This window comes from Petaurus breviceps, unplaced genomic scaffold (genome assembly GCF_028583685.1).
Source record: "Petaurus breviceps papuanus isolate PSGF00001 unplaced genomic scaffold, PetGlider_PUasm1.0 208, whole genome shotgun sequence".
Lineage (NCBI taxonomy): Eukaryota > Metazoa > Chordata > Mammalia > Diprotodontia > Petauridae > Petaurus > Petaurus breviceps.
In genome coordinates this window covers 25,006,390-25,021,325 of record NW_027185852.1, presented here as the reverse complement: position 1 = coordinate 25,021,325, position 14,936 = coordinate 25,006,390, and the positions used below count along the sequence as shown (strand labels likewise).

At 42.5% G+C, this 14,936-nt stretch overlaps 1 long non-coding RNA gene across 1 annotated transcript in view; it reads left to right on the top strand.

Annotated features, from left to right (window-relative positions):
- Positions 1-1,475, top strand: part of LOC138165200 (uncharacterized) — an 11,307-nt gene extending 9,832 nt beyond the window's left edge. Inside the window, exon 3 of the long non-coding RNA XR_011169304.1 lies at positions 1,184-1,475. This is a non-coding gene — a long non-coding RNA (uncharacterized lncRNA). The remainder of the gene's footprint in view (positions 1-1,183) is intronic.
- Positions 1,476-14,936: the final 13,461 nt, after the last annotated feature.

Here is a 14,936-nt window from a genome sequence, read left to right as displayed (position 1 = left end):
GATAGATAGATAGATAGATAGATAGATAGATAGATAGATAGATAGATGGATAGATAGATGGATGGATGGATGGATGGATGGATGGATGGATGGATGGATGGATGGATGGATGGATGGATGGATGGATAGATAGATAGATAGATAGATAGATAGATAGATAGATGATAGACAGACAGGTAGGTAGACATATGGAGAGATGAATGGATAGATAAAAAGAAAGACAGAAGAAGAGAAAGATAGATGATAGATATATAGATAAGTAGATCGATAAAAAAGATGGTGAGATGAATATATAGATATATAGAAAATAGATGATAGATATAGATAGATAAGTAGTTAGATTGATAGAAAGATGGAGAAATGGATATATAAATGGAAAGACAGATAGATGTTAGAGATACAGACAGATATGCAGATAGATAAGTAGGTAGATTGATAGAAAGGTGGCGAGATGGATATATAGATAGAAAGTCAGGATAGGAAGAGATGGAAAAATAGAGAAGCAGAGACATGGGAAGAGACAAAAAAGTATAGAAAGACAGATCGATAGATGATAGAAAGGTCACATATCTTCTCCTACTCCTCTCTGCCTCCTGGCTCCCTGGCTTCCTTCACGTCTCAGCTGAAACCCCAGTTTCTACCAAAAGCCTTTCCTGATCCCCTTAATAAGAGGGCCTCCCCTCCTGTCTGCCCTCCAGATCTTATCTGTACATAGTTGACTGCATGTTGTTTCCCCCGAGTTCCTTGTGGGAAGGGACTACTTACTTACTTCTGCCTTTCTCTGGATCTCCAGCACTTAGCACCATGTCTACACATAGTAGGCACATCAGTGTTGACTTAATTTAATCATAGACATATGGAATCGGAGTTTGGTGCATGCCCAGACAACCTACAATTAAGTCACCCACATGAGAGATACCGGGGGACACATGCTTCTAAGAGATAAGAAAACTGATGCATGTAGAGACATTGTGTTGGCCTACAATGAGGTTGGAATCATCCATTGATTACAGAGATGGAACTGTCTATATTGTTAGTCACTTAAGCCTGCCTTTTTCCAGCATTTGAATTCCTTCAGGAAGGATTCCTTCCCTCACAGTAGATGACACCATGTCCCACTTAGGCCAGGTGGTTCCAAGAAATGAACTTGGGGTTTTAGTTTTAATTCATTTGTTCTTTTCAGTTCTAGGTACAAGGAGTAGAGTCCCCAATCCAGGAACTCAAGCTACAAGGATCCGGCCCAGTAGTGAAGCCCTGAGGAGCAAGGGTCCAGGATGCAAGCCCAGGCTTGGGACTATGTATTTGAACTTGGTGGCATTAATGCTATGTATAAAATGAGCTAAACTGTAGGTCTAATCCTTTCCCTCTCCCCAGAGACCCCCTTGGAGGAGGGATGAAACCTTGGGGAGTTAAAAGGATTGTTTCTAGGTTTGTTCTTGCTTTATCTTTGAAGTAAATATTCCCATGTAAAAGCCAATCCAACATTTAGTGGTTAAGTGGAACTGGGTGCTAGCACAAGCCAAAAAGGCAGGCCCACCCTAGGCAGAGGCTCAATCAGGGGAAGAGAGACTCCCTCTGGGTATCAGAGAAGGGGAAGGGGTAGTAGAATGTGATGGACCTGGCCCTCCTAGTAGAGCCTGAGCAAACCCGGGTTACACATAGACCTATGAATAACCTGTATATATGGAAAATATACTATAACACATATAAATATCACACACATATTAGAATTTTGTCATTAAGAAATTCAGAAAACGATTTACTCTTCAACACTACAATACCGGTAGATGTTAGCAGCTGCTAGACTCAACAAAGGCTTTGCCAATTGAGCTCCCAAGTCAGTAGGGATTTGGGCAGGGCTGGACAAACAGTGATCTTTTCCTAGAATCCATAGGCTGGCCACCAGGAGAATTCTTGGCCCATGGTGATCCTGAGATCCATGAAAAAAGATCCTGCGAGTTTGGCTGTACTGGTATTATTATCCTCATTCTGCAGAAGAAGCTGCTGGGGCTTAGAAAGGAAGAGGGGTCGCCTAAGGGCATGAAGCTAGAAAATAGTAGAAGTCGAACTTGAACCCAGGACTTCCACCTCTGGGGGCCAGCTTCTCTTACTGTCTATTTGTTTGGAATTGGCCAGGTTAAATCAGAGGTTTCAATAAGCAAGGCTTATTTTCACCGAATTATATCCATTTTTCCTTTAAAAGAGTTGTTTAATATTCATCACACTTCCCTGCTATTTGAATTTCATAACAGAATTACCTAGGCATCTGGTTCCCCTTCTGATGTACATTCATACAAATTTCTTTATTATCACTTATTTTAATAAGCATTTTTATAGGCCTCCACACTTGCAAATTTCTCTGCTCTGTTATACTTTTCACATTGAGATTAGTTAAGACCTTGTTGGAAAAAACCCCGGCCTCTTTCCCAGACTTGAAACCTCGGAGTCAACTTTTCCCCTGTCTCTCTCCGTCACTCTTCTCACTGAATCACCTGCCAAATCCTGTCAGATGGACCTTCCTGATGGTTTCTGCATTCTACCCACTCACCCTGTCCCATGCTATGCACGCTTGGATAGGCTGGTTGGGGTTAGGTCTAAGTTGAGCCACCAACTCTATAATGACCAGGTGTGAGTCGAGGCCTTCAACTGCTATTGTTGGCCTGTTGCAGGGCCAAGCCCTTGGGGCAGATGGAGTTCACCAAATGGAGCCTCCCCTAGGTGGGGCAAGGGGGAATGTACAGATGGGGCACCAGAAACTGATGCTTTCTGGATTAGTCAACACCGGCCCGTCCATCCAGAACAACAGGAGAGTGGGTAGAGTGTGTTATATTTAGGCTGTCCCTTGTAATAATATCTCCACGCTCAGATCAGACCTGAAGACGCTTGGTCTATAGGGCTGGTCCAAATTAAAGTGGATGCTTCCTAATTATTTCAACTTTGAGCAGGGAAGCTCTGAATTTCTGGGGTAAACAGTTTCTCTGGGGCCGGAACTAACTCTATACATTTCCTAGAGGCCCCACGTCCGCTGCAGCATAGGCCCATAATATCCATGGAAAGTCTCAAGGATCAGAAATAGAGTATATGTGTGCGTCTACATATACCTATGGACACATATATGTACAATGTCAGTCACAGTAATTAACACAGCTAACCCTCTCCTCCTACCACATACTCTCTTATCCCTGGGATGACCTCTTCCAGTTTCCATATACTATAATACCACTAGAATTTTATGACATGCCTTCTGGGTCCAGAGTCTGGGACATGCCGAAGCCTGGAATTTCTCCTCCTCTCTGCCTGATCACTCCTTCTGGCTTCCCTTCCCGTCTCTAATTCCAGTGCTCAGCACAGTGCCTGGCACATTAGTAAACACTTATTAAATGTTTGTTGATTGATTGGTTGATTAATTCTCCAAGATTCTGTCCTAGCCCTCTCTTCTTCCCACTCTATGGTCTCTCCCTTTGGCCAATCCTGTTCATTCTCCTGATTTCAAAGATCTTGATGCTGATGGCTTTTTAATCTCTTCTCCATCCCTGACTTTTCCCACGGGACATTTCTAGCTGGAGGCACACACACACACACAAATACATACACACATTCTCACACACACACACACACACACACACCCTTAGAGGTCCCTTCCAGCTGAACCAATGATCCTTAAACACATCCCTAGCTCAGCTGTTGAGCTTTCCCAGCTCTTCTGATCTTCCAGGGTTCTTTCCCTCTTTCCTTTGCCTCTCAGCTCCCTCCACTTCTACCCCTTTGGTGTGCTCCCCTTTCTTCTCTTACCTCCCCCGGCCCTAGGTCAGGCTCTCATTACTACCCACAAACTATATGGCATTATAATTCCCTCCTAACAGATCCCATCTCTTCCTGCTCCCTACAGTATCCCCTTCTCTTCCTTCTTTACTCTTCCAATCCATCCTTCCCACCATGGCCTGATACATCTTCTCAGGCTCAGAACTGGTCTTAAACTCTGCTCAGTCTCTCTCGGTTGCTCCCTTTTATCTAGTAAATAAAGGCAAGACTCCTTCATCAGGAGCCCTTGACAGCCTGGAACCATCTTGTCTTTCCAGTCTTGTCTCATACCACTTTCCTCTACACCTGTTGAACTCCTGCTAGACTGGATTATTCACCATCTCCTATGTCTCATCTGTGCTCTTTCAGCTCTGTGGCCTTTGCTCAATACTGTTGCTTATCCCTGGCATGCCCCCTCCTTCATTTACCCTACCCATCCTTTAATACTCAGCCCAAGCACGTACTCACCAGGATGCCATTCCTGACACTCCAGTAAAAGTCCTGTCCCCTTTGGGTCTCTCCTAAGCCTTTTCTTATGTGTGTCTTCTGTGTGTAGTGAGAGTTCTAGGGACCATCCTCCAGTCCCCATTTGCACTGGCAGAATACAGCTTTTCACCTCAGGGCTCTGGAATACTACAGGGCATGAGCCCCCACTGGAGTGCTTCCTCCATTATCAGTGGATATCAATAGCAAATATCAGGCCTAATTAGCTTTTAGTTAAGGGTATTTGCTAAGGTTGTTTAGTAAGAAAAATCAGTCGAAAACATATCCCCAAAATGGACATGCAGAATCCAAGAGAAACTGTGCTCAGGCCTAGAGCACATAGGGCAAAGCTGTAACTCACAGCTCCTCATTGGACAGAAGTCCTTTTCTCCTTTTAGGGAGCCCTCATGGTGTTCTCCTCAGGCAAGGTATGTTGGGCTCTCCATGGAGTTCAGAAGCTGCCTTTATTTAGTAAGTCTGGTCCTTATGTAGACATTACCATCTACCATTACTGTTCCAGGGACACCGCTAGGGTGTCAATAGGTCCCGTTCTTCCTACCTTTCCAAATTCACAAGGTCATTCTCTGGTCAAGAGGGGATAGAGACAGAGGTGGTCTCCCCTTCCCCAAGATGATTCCTTCTCAGGGACTTACCTGTAACTTCAATACTAGGCAGCTTTGTCAATGGACTGCTGGATTCTGAGCTAGCTTGCTGTTTTTGCAGATTGTTGGACGCTTGAAAGCAATTGTTCAAATGGACTCTAGCCTACATTTGCCTCAGAAAATGGTGGTGTCTTCTGGAGGCTCCTTGGGGCCTGGGAATGACATTTCTGCTACAATATTCTACCAAGTCAATAATCTCTTCAAGATGGGTATTGCCTCCAATAATTTACATCACAGCCCTTCTATGCCTTTTATATCCATGCCATTCTTGTACCATGCCTAAATCTGTTTCTTTGCAACTGCCTTATAGCAACCCTTGGCGAAGGTACTATGATCATCCCCATTTTACAGACAAGGAAATTGAGACTTGAAGAGAGTAAGAAATTTGCCCAGGGTCACACAGCTAGTGAGTGACTTAGACTAAATTTGAATTCAGTTCTTTCTGATTCCAAATCTAGTACTCTATCCAAAGGATTCCCCCACCCCCAAATATATGTCAACTTAGAGAAAACCATGTGTACCTTCTTTCATAATTCTGTATTCAATCAAGGGTTAGAAAACCAACTTTTTATCTAAAAGTACACTCAGGGTCATGTTTAGAATGATACAAGGTACCGGACGAATTACAAGTAGGAAACTCCTCTCCATTTATATTGCAAATATAAGGAGGGAAAATGAAATGATGGAAAAAGAAAAAAAAATATGAACTATGAGTCAGGAGATCTGGGCTACAGTGTCTGGTTGATCACTAATTGGGTATAAGACCTTGGGCAAGTCACTTCCTGTCTCTTGCCCTTATTTTACTCATCTGTAAAATAGCTCTCATCTCTATAATGTTTTCAAGTTTACAAAGGGTGTTCCTCACAACAGCCCTCTGAGCTATGGAGGGTATCATTATCTCCATGTTTTACGGATGGAGAAATGCTAAAATGAGGTGCTCACGTTATCTCAGACATGCCTTCTAGCTCCATAATTCTATGGCCCTATGGTTAAAAACCAGGCCATCCAAATGGGGGTTTGGTGGGGAGGGAAGGCTAGAGAATTATCACCATGGTGGCTGGAAAGAGGAGACAATAGGCTTCTAGATTAGATTGTTGGGTCCCAAAAGGGCCTGGAAGGAAGCCCAGAGCTTATCTAGTCCAATTCCCTCCTTTTACAGATGAAGAAACTAAGTAAGACCAATTTATTTGCTGAATTGTATCCCACTGTAGTAATATACCCGTGTTTCCCTGATAATAAGACCTATCCTGAAAATAAGCCCTCCCCTTACTGTGTAAGATTCCTCTAAAATAAGCCCTTCCCCGAAAATAAGCCCTATTGAGATTGCTACTGTAGTGAAGGTGATCCCCTGCATGCACCATCCCCCTCCCTCCCCCGTGAAACGCACGCAGCGCTCCGAGCTGCATCCAATCAGAGCTGCAGCAGTGAGCGCGTCATCCTGTTCTTCCCCAGTGATTTGCTTGCTGGCGCCATTGAGAGCAGTGCCGCGGAGAGCTGAGGCAGGACAACATAAAAACCCGGTATGTAAGCGGGAGTGAGGGGGCATGATGGAGGATAAAAAGGGCATGATGGAGGAAAAAAGAAGAACTCAGGGGGCATGATGGAGTGAAAAGAAGGACTGATGGTCATAATTTTATTATTCTGTCTGTTTTGACCCCCAGACATGAGTACAAAAAGGAAGAGCTACCGTATACTGTTGAGTATAAGAAAGCAATTGTAGAGGATTCACATGGCAAGAATCTTACAGTTTTCTGTAAAGAAAAACTTTTGGATCTTCGAATGGTCAGAAAATGGAGAGCAGATTATAATAACCTCAATCAACAGGTGGATGAGGGAAAAGGGAAAAAGCACAGGTCTGGATCAGGTCGGCAGCCCTTATATCCTGACTTGGAGATCCTCATTGGTGAATGGATTGCTGACAGGAGAGCAAAGGCCTTGGTTGTGCGCAGGGCTGATATTCAAGCATTTGCCCTTTCAATGGCACCAGAGTTTGAAATGGTCTCAGAAGGATTCAAAGCATCACAACACTGGTTGGATGGTTTCCTTCAATGGTATGAACTGTCCCTAAGAAGATCAACAACACTGTTTAAGCTGGAAGATGCTGAAGTTATTAAACGTGCACTTGCATTCAAGTCCTTTATTGATAGGATCGACATTTCCAAGTACCAAACCTGCAATATGATTGCTATGGATGAAACTGCAGTGTTTATGGGACAAGGATCTCAAACAACAATTCATCACAGGGGTGCAATGTCAATCTACATTCCCACCACTGGCTATGAAAGTGCACGGGTCACCTGTGTTTTGGCAATTCGTTTGGATGGAAAGAAAGCCACACCTCTAATCATCAGTAAGGGCAAGAAAGATAAGATTGAATGTGTATCTGGCATTTACGTTCTTGAAACCGAAAAAGCCTGGTGTACATTGAAAATAGAATGGAAAGAAATCAGCGTGGAAACTTTGTGAAGCCCTGTCTGCAAGAAGTTGTGACTTGGGTGAAGAAGTCATGGGATAAAATTACTGACAGCTGTGTCTCCAAGGCACTATGAGCAGGTTACCTGGACAAGACATATTCATTTAAAGAGAGCTATATTGCTGGACATGACAGATTGGGTCCACTTCTTCTGAAGGAAATGGAGGCGCAAGACATCCAGGACAGAATTCAGGGTATGGACACTTATGACGATGTTGTTGAAGAAGATGACATGATCATTATTGAATAAAGGTACATTTTTTTGTTCACATTTACCTGTTTATTAAAATTGCTGTCAATGTTCATTAAAATAAGCCCTCCCCTTAAAATAAGCCCTCTGGTGTTTTTCTGTCCAAAAAAATTAATAAGACAGTGTCTTATTATCGGGGAAACACGGTAGATTCCTCTCTCATGTTGCTATGAGTCATTGGACAGTTTATTCTTCTTGGCCCAGATCCTTGGTAACCATTTGCTTTGCAAGTCCCTTGGCACAATTCTGACCATAGGCCTAATTTGATTGATGGTGGGTTTGGTCCCAGAGTTGGGGAGTTTCTGGCCCATAATGGATCTGTAAGGGGAAGGGGAAGGTGGTTAGGGGGAAAGGGTGATCTCAGGAACCCTTGATGATTGGATGAGTTTTCAATCATCCTGATTAAATTACAGGGCATGGGTCTTTGTCTGGAGGCATCTAAGAGTTACCTCCTCATGGAAAGCATGGGCATACTCTTTGGCATTCTGTTGAAAGGACACAAAAATCCTGACTTGTGAGGTTCTAGTGACTAGGGATGTCTCCAAGATGATTGGCTGACTGGGACTCAGGAGGCAGGACTCTGACTGGAGGAGCCTTCCCTCTGTAATCTATAAAAAATCAAACCGTTTGGGCTCCAAGACCTCTTTTTGACCTTGTCCTGTACAGAAGGGGGGCTGGTACGCAGCAGGGCAGACCTGGTCCTGAGGGAAAGGAACCCTGTGTGTAAGAGCAGCATGTGTTGTGAGGCCTGAGAAGAAAGAGCCCAAGATGACAATGATGGAACCCTGATCAATTCCCTGAAGAAGCCCCAGAAGCCCATGGAAGAGGCAGGCATGTTTGTACCCACTTTCCTTGAGATGGGAGGTCACAGACAAAGTCATGGAGGAAAGAGTTTGGTTGTTTTTGTTCTCTAAATTACCTAGGCAGGTGCGATTCCAGAATCTAACCTTTAAATGCTAGGTAACAGCTAGCATTTAAAATGTCTTAAGGTTTACAAAGTGATATATGCCTAGGCATATATAGTACATATGTGTATATGTATGGAGAGAGAGTCAGAAAGAGAGAGATTTGATTCTTATAACAGCCCTGGGAGATTGGTGCTATTAATATCCCCATTACAGATGAGGAAATTGAGCCTGAAGAGGTTAGGTGACTTGGCCAGCACTGCATAGCTAGTAAGTTTTTGAGGCAGGATTCTAAGGCTGCCACCCCTCTCTATGTGTGGCCTGGCCTATTAGAATGGAGGCTCCTTGAGGACAAGGTCCTTTTGACTTCTGCTTACACTCCCTGTGCCTTGCACGTAAATGGTACTTAAATGATTTTATTTCCCTCATTTATTCATTGAAAGCCATGACAACTAGTACCTTTCAGGACTAGGCTATTAGATCCTCAAAGTCCCCATTACTCCTGGGTTCTTCCATGAAGCCATCAAGCTTAAAGAGCTGTCTAGGGCAAGTCTCCAAGTGACTGGCCTTCTCAATGATTGCTACCTTCAGCAATGTTTATAGAAGAACAAATGTCCCATGACAAGGAGAAATTTTACCAGGACCTTTCCATATTCTATTAACTCGCCTTATGACCTTATGCAAGACTTCTCCCATCTCTGGGACTCAGTTTCCTCCTCTAGAAAATTGGATTCAATGAGCTCTCAGCCTCCTTGGAGCACTTTGAGGCTTACTTGGTCAAGTGGCAAAGGCTAGAAACTTTCAGTCATTTGGGCCTATTTATTAGATTTCATTGTGATACTTGGTGCCAGGCCAATGCAGTTGGTCTGAATTCTTAGCAACAGATTTGTATGTTATTTGGTCTGAACCCAGCTCTAGGGTGCCTAGGTTCCCACCCTGGCTTTATCATTCATTACTAAAGCCAGAATTAAAGATGGGAATAACACCTGGAATAGGCCAACTTATTCAAAGAGGAGGAGACATAATTTTGTGGGCACTGACAGACCTAACTCCAAGGTATAGGAAAGAAGAGAGTATACCAAAGCCCTGTGCCTTCCCCTGAGATTATCTGCAATTTACCCTCTCTGTATCTATATATCTAGATACTTAATTGACTTATTGATAGATCAATTCAGATATATTTATCTGGGGCCATCTTTGTGTTTCTTTGGGTTTCTCCCCAATACTTAGTACAATGCCTGGCCCATAACTGGTGCTTAATCAATGTTTGTTAACTTGTCAACCTAAAAAAATATGACCAAAAGAATCGTGGTAAACTACTGACCTAAATACCTACTTTCCCATCTCTACAAAATTTTATGAGAATGATCTACATACACATTTAAGACATCCTTGATGAAAGGCAAACTTTCTCAGCAGACCACATCTTTGTGGTCACACAATTAGCTGAAACACAGAGGATCTGAGATCCCTCTGAGCTTAGTGTTTATTGATTATGGGAAGGGAAGGGAAGGGAAAGGATCTTTGGGTTGATAGAGCAAAATGGTACCTTAAAGGTTCTTATAAAATGAGGTTACTTGGTCAAAATCATGCCTTCTTGTGCATACCTTCCCCTCTGTACAACCCTGCTTTTTAGTTTTCTTTGTGTGTCTTCCTCTATTAGAATGGAGAGAGGAAGCATTTATTCTGAACTAAGTCTGGCTAGGAAAGAACTACTGAAGTTGGTTATTTTGGTGAAAACAGCAGCATCAGATAAAGGATAGATCTACCATGGAGGATGGGAAGGTGATAGCTTTAGACCAAAAGGAAACCGTGTTGTCCAAAGCTTATTTGGCTCTGCCCTTTAAAGAAAAACAATCTTTGGGCTAGACAGGGCAGAAATACTATGACTAATAAAGAAAAAGCAGATAGGGATCTTTGAGGAACTCAAGTCCCCTGACCTCACTAAACTGTGTACTCTGGTGCTGAAAGAACCATGAGATGTCATTGCTGAGCCATTATCAATCCTCAGTGACAGGGTTGTGCTGGAGCCAGCTCAAACCAGCTCCCAAAAGCCAGTTTCAACCTGAGCATTCACCTCAGAAATCACTATAGATCAAGGCTTGATTTATTGTTTGGTTGATTTCTAGACTTAAGAAAGTGATGAAGAAAAGGTTAATAATACCAATGAAACTAATTATTTCTTGGGTACTTGGGGGGTGGTGTTACTAAACATTTACCAACACAACCACAACTGCAGAGGTTAACTGCAGAATTAGAGAAGGCATATGGTTTTTACAAACGGATTATGCAAACTATATACCTTCAATTACCTTCAATTCCTGAGAAAATTCTAGAAGAGATAGTAGACAAGTAGACCACAAAGAGCCAAGGTCATACCAGACTAATCTTACTTCCTTTTTTGACAGGATTAACAAACTGGAATATGGTATTCCTTAGTCTACAGTTAACCCTCTCCCCATGCCCTTCAGAACATCTGGGCTTCAGTCTAACGAACAAGGGAGGGGGTGGTCACAGGAAATGAGTGATGCAGCTCTGGCAGGGGAGGATCATGCTAAAGGCTAGGGAGAGGGACATTAGAACACACAGTGGACAGCTTTTATTTTGCTGGGAAAGACTATTGAGCCCACATATGCTGCTCTACTAGCAATAAGTGAGTTAGAACCAAAGGAGGTTCTAGATCACTGAAAAGGACAGAATAACCCAGATCAAGAAAAACTCTATTTTTTCTCAAGTCCACCCAGACTCTGAGTTCATTCCCCATTGCTCCAGAATTTCTTCTTCTGCCTTCTTCACCACCATCTTCACTAGCCCTACTCAATGCATGAATAAATATCCTATACTGAACTTCGAGCTATGATGTGTTGTTTGTACTCTTCTGCCCACTCAATGGAGGACTCACATTGTGTATTTTTAGAAGCTCAGAGAGATTCCATGTCTGGGGGACTTCCAGGTACTAGAAGAGCAACAGAACTTGCAACTACGTAGGAGATGTTTTTATGCATTGTTCTCTTGTTATCATGCATTGATTTTTCAGTTTTGACTCCATGTTGAGTAAAAATGCTGCTTAGAGTATCCAAGCATATGTGTCCGTTTTTGAGGAGAGCATGGTTTCTAAAATACCTTGAAAGGCTCAAGAAGACATCAGGCTGAACTGAAAAAGATGAAATTTAATAGTGATAAATGCAAAGTTTTCCACTTAAGTTAAAAAAAAAAACTTCACCAGTACAAAACATGGCATTCACGGTCAGGCCTAACTCAGCCAATCTGGAGACCTAGGTTCAGGTGTGGGATAAAATGAGCCATTTGTGGACCATCTAGCAAAAGTTTATTCAACAATATCATGGAAAGGTCACTCAACATTGACACACTGCTGGTTCAGTTGATTGTAGTTCACCTTGGCATTCCACTTGCCCCTGCTCCCCTCCCAATTCCCCAAGGGCTACAATCAGAAGAATTTTTTTGACTTGTATGGCAGCAGGAAGTTAGTCAAGACTGAGGAATCCTAATTACTGAAGGGCTGAGATTTTATGCCTTCGGAGGCCTGGATGTTAGATTGGTTGTTCAAACTGTAGTTCCCTGGACCAATCAAGACTCCAAGATGGTCTTATAGTCTTTTAAAGAAGTTTAGGACATATGTGATTTTCTAGCTATGCAAAAAGGGTTTATCATTATGGTTCTGGAACACGTTAATAACAGACATTGCCCTTGCCATACATAACTAGACAGCTGTTCATCCAAAAAGAATATGGGGAGTTCAACAGAATGCAAACTTAATGACCACAGAAGTATGATATACTAGCAAAAAATGACCAGGGCAGGAACGCTAGGCCAAGAAAAAGCCTGCATTTCTGTCACTCTGAAATAGTAGAACTTTCCAGCTGGCTGATTAATAAATGAATTCAACAGCATTCTACTGATACTCCAAAGAGGGCAAGTTCACAAACATGCTGGTCAGACCCAAACCCTTGGCAGGAACTTGCAGAGCTCAGATCAGGGGGCTAGGTATCAGATCTTGCCCTGGATCACTATGCCCTCTCACACTGAGTGTAGTGATAGCTTTGTGGGCCCCCCACTTGAGCTGTCCTGAGATTCTGAATAACATCACACTGAATACCACAAGAAGACAACAGCAGGACCCAGCCTGGACATTCCCTCCAGATGTGTGTGTGTGTGTGTGTGTGTGTGTGTGTGTAGAGTCCAACACTAACATAAAGTTTGAAGTCAGGAGGCAGGAAGGAGGAATTGGCAAACAAACAAAAAAGAATACTATTATAAAAAGCTGTTATGGTGATGAGGACAGTCAAGACACAAACACAGAAGAGATTTATTTCAAAACATGTACAAGAAAAGCCACAAAGGAAAACATAGTTTTGGCATAAATTTAACTAGACTTCTAGGAAGAGAAGACAAGAGAGGATAAAGATATTTTTTTCCTAGATAAAATGAGAGTTCTAGAGAAAAAGGTGGGGAGAGCTATGGAAGAAAGAATTTAAAGAGATACAAAACCTTGCCTAAGCAAAAAAAATTCTTTAAAATCAGAATGGACCAAACACAGACACCAACAATTGCACTAGACAACAAAAAATATTAAAACAGAGTCAAAAGGTTGAAAGAATAGAAGATGAAGGTATTTCATCTTCTTCAGAAAAAACAACAGAAAAGCAGATTAAAGAAATTTAAGAATTATTGAACTACCCAAATGTCATAACCAAAAAAAAAAGGGGGGGGGGGAATAGAGATAATTTTTCAAGAAATAATCAAACTGCCCAGATCTCTTAGGACCAGAGGGCAAAGTAGAAACAGCCTCTATCATCTCCTGAAAGAAACCTCAAAATAAAAATTCCCAGGTACATTATAGCCAACAATCCATGGCTTCCAGTTTAAAAAATAATTACTACAAGCATCTAGAAAGAAAGAATTCAGGTACTGAGGAAGTCACAGTCAGAATTACACATGATTAGCAAAAGGAGTAAGGAGCCTGGAAAATATATATATCCTAGAAGACAGAAGATATAGGTATACAATGAAAAATAACATCCAGTAAAATGGAATATGATCCTATGGGGGTAAAATGGATCTTTGTTTCATTGGGGTTTTTTTGCTTTTTGGAGGGCAACTGGGGTTAAATGACTTACCCAAGGTCACATGGCTAGTTTTTGTGTTAAGTGTCTGAGGCTGGATCCGAACTCAGGTCCTCCTGACTCCAGGGCTGGTGCTCTATTCACTGCACCACCTAGTCACCCGTGGTAAAATAGATTTTTAATGAAATAGAGGACTTCTAAGTTTTCCTGATAAAAAGACCAGAGCGGAATAGAAAGTTTGAAATTCAAACACAGGAATCAAGAGAAACATTAAAAGGTAAAACTAAATTGAACAATCATAAGGGACTAAACAAGGATAAAATTCTAACATGGAGAGATATTACATATGTTCTATTTGAACCCTCTTGTCACCAGGGGTCATATAGGGAGACTAATTAGATACAAGGCCCAGGAGTATTTCTATTATATTTTTCAAGATCTTCAAAGAAGAAAGGAAAGGGAGGGGAAAAAAGAATACACTGAAGGGTGGAGAGAAGAGAAAAGGAGATTCAGAAAAATTCTCACATAATTGGGATGGGCAAGTAGGAGTCAATAAACATTTATTAAGCCCCTACTTTGAGCTAGGCCTTGTGCTGAGCACTGGGGATTCAAAAGGAGTTAAAGGATGGTCCCTGCCCTCCCAGAGCTTACAATCTAACGGGAGAGAAAACATGCAAACGAAATTGGGCAAAGCAGGCTTTATGCAGAATAAACAGGAGACGGGAGGGGGGGCCTTGAGGCTCAGAGGGTTGGTGGGGAAGGTTAGCTGTCAGACTGGAGGAGGGAGGGAAAGCCAGAGAAGACTCCTGGAGCCAGGAGATGCCCTGTCCTATTCATGGTGGCCAAGAGGCTGTTTTTTTCTTTTGCAATTCATTCGTGTTTCGTTCAATTACATTTTCTGATACTAGAGTATTTAAACAGGCACTTCCTCTTTTGTTCATCTGGGCACCTTACACTTTTGGAAGTATTCATTCGTTTATTTTATAAGTTTAAGATAAAATTAAACAAAATAATTTTTGATAATTTTATTTCATTTGTGAATTATCCTTTTCCATTTTTAATACAATTTGGATTCCCTTTCTCCTTTTAAAATAAGGTTGGTTAACTTTGAAGAGAGGAAAGGGAAGGGATAAAATAGAGGGAGGGCGGAGTGGGGGGATGGGAAGAAGGGGGAGGGAGGCCCGGGAGGAAGGAGGGAGGGAAGCAGAGTCGCGGGGCCGCGGGAGGGGGAGCGCGGGGGCGGGGCCTGATCACGCACAGCGCGGTGACGCCACGACG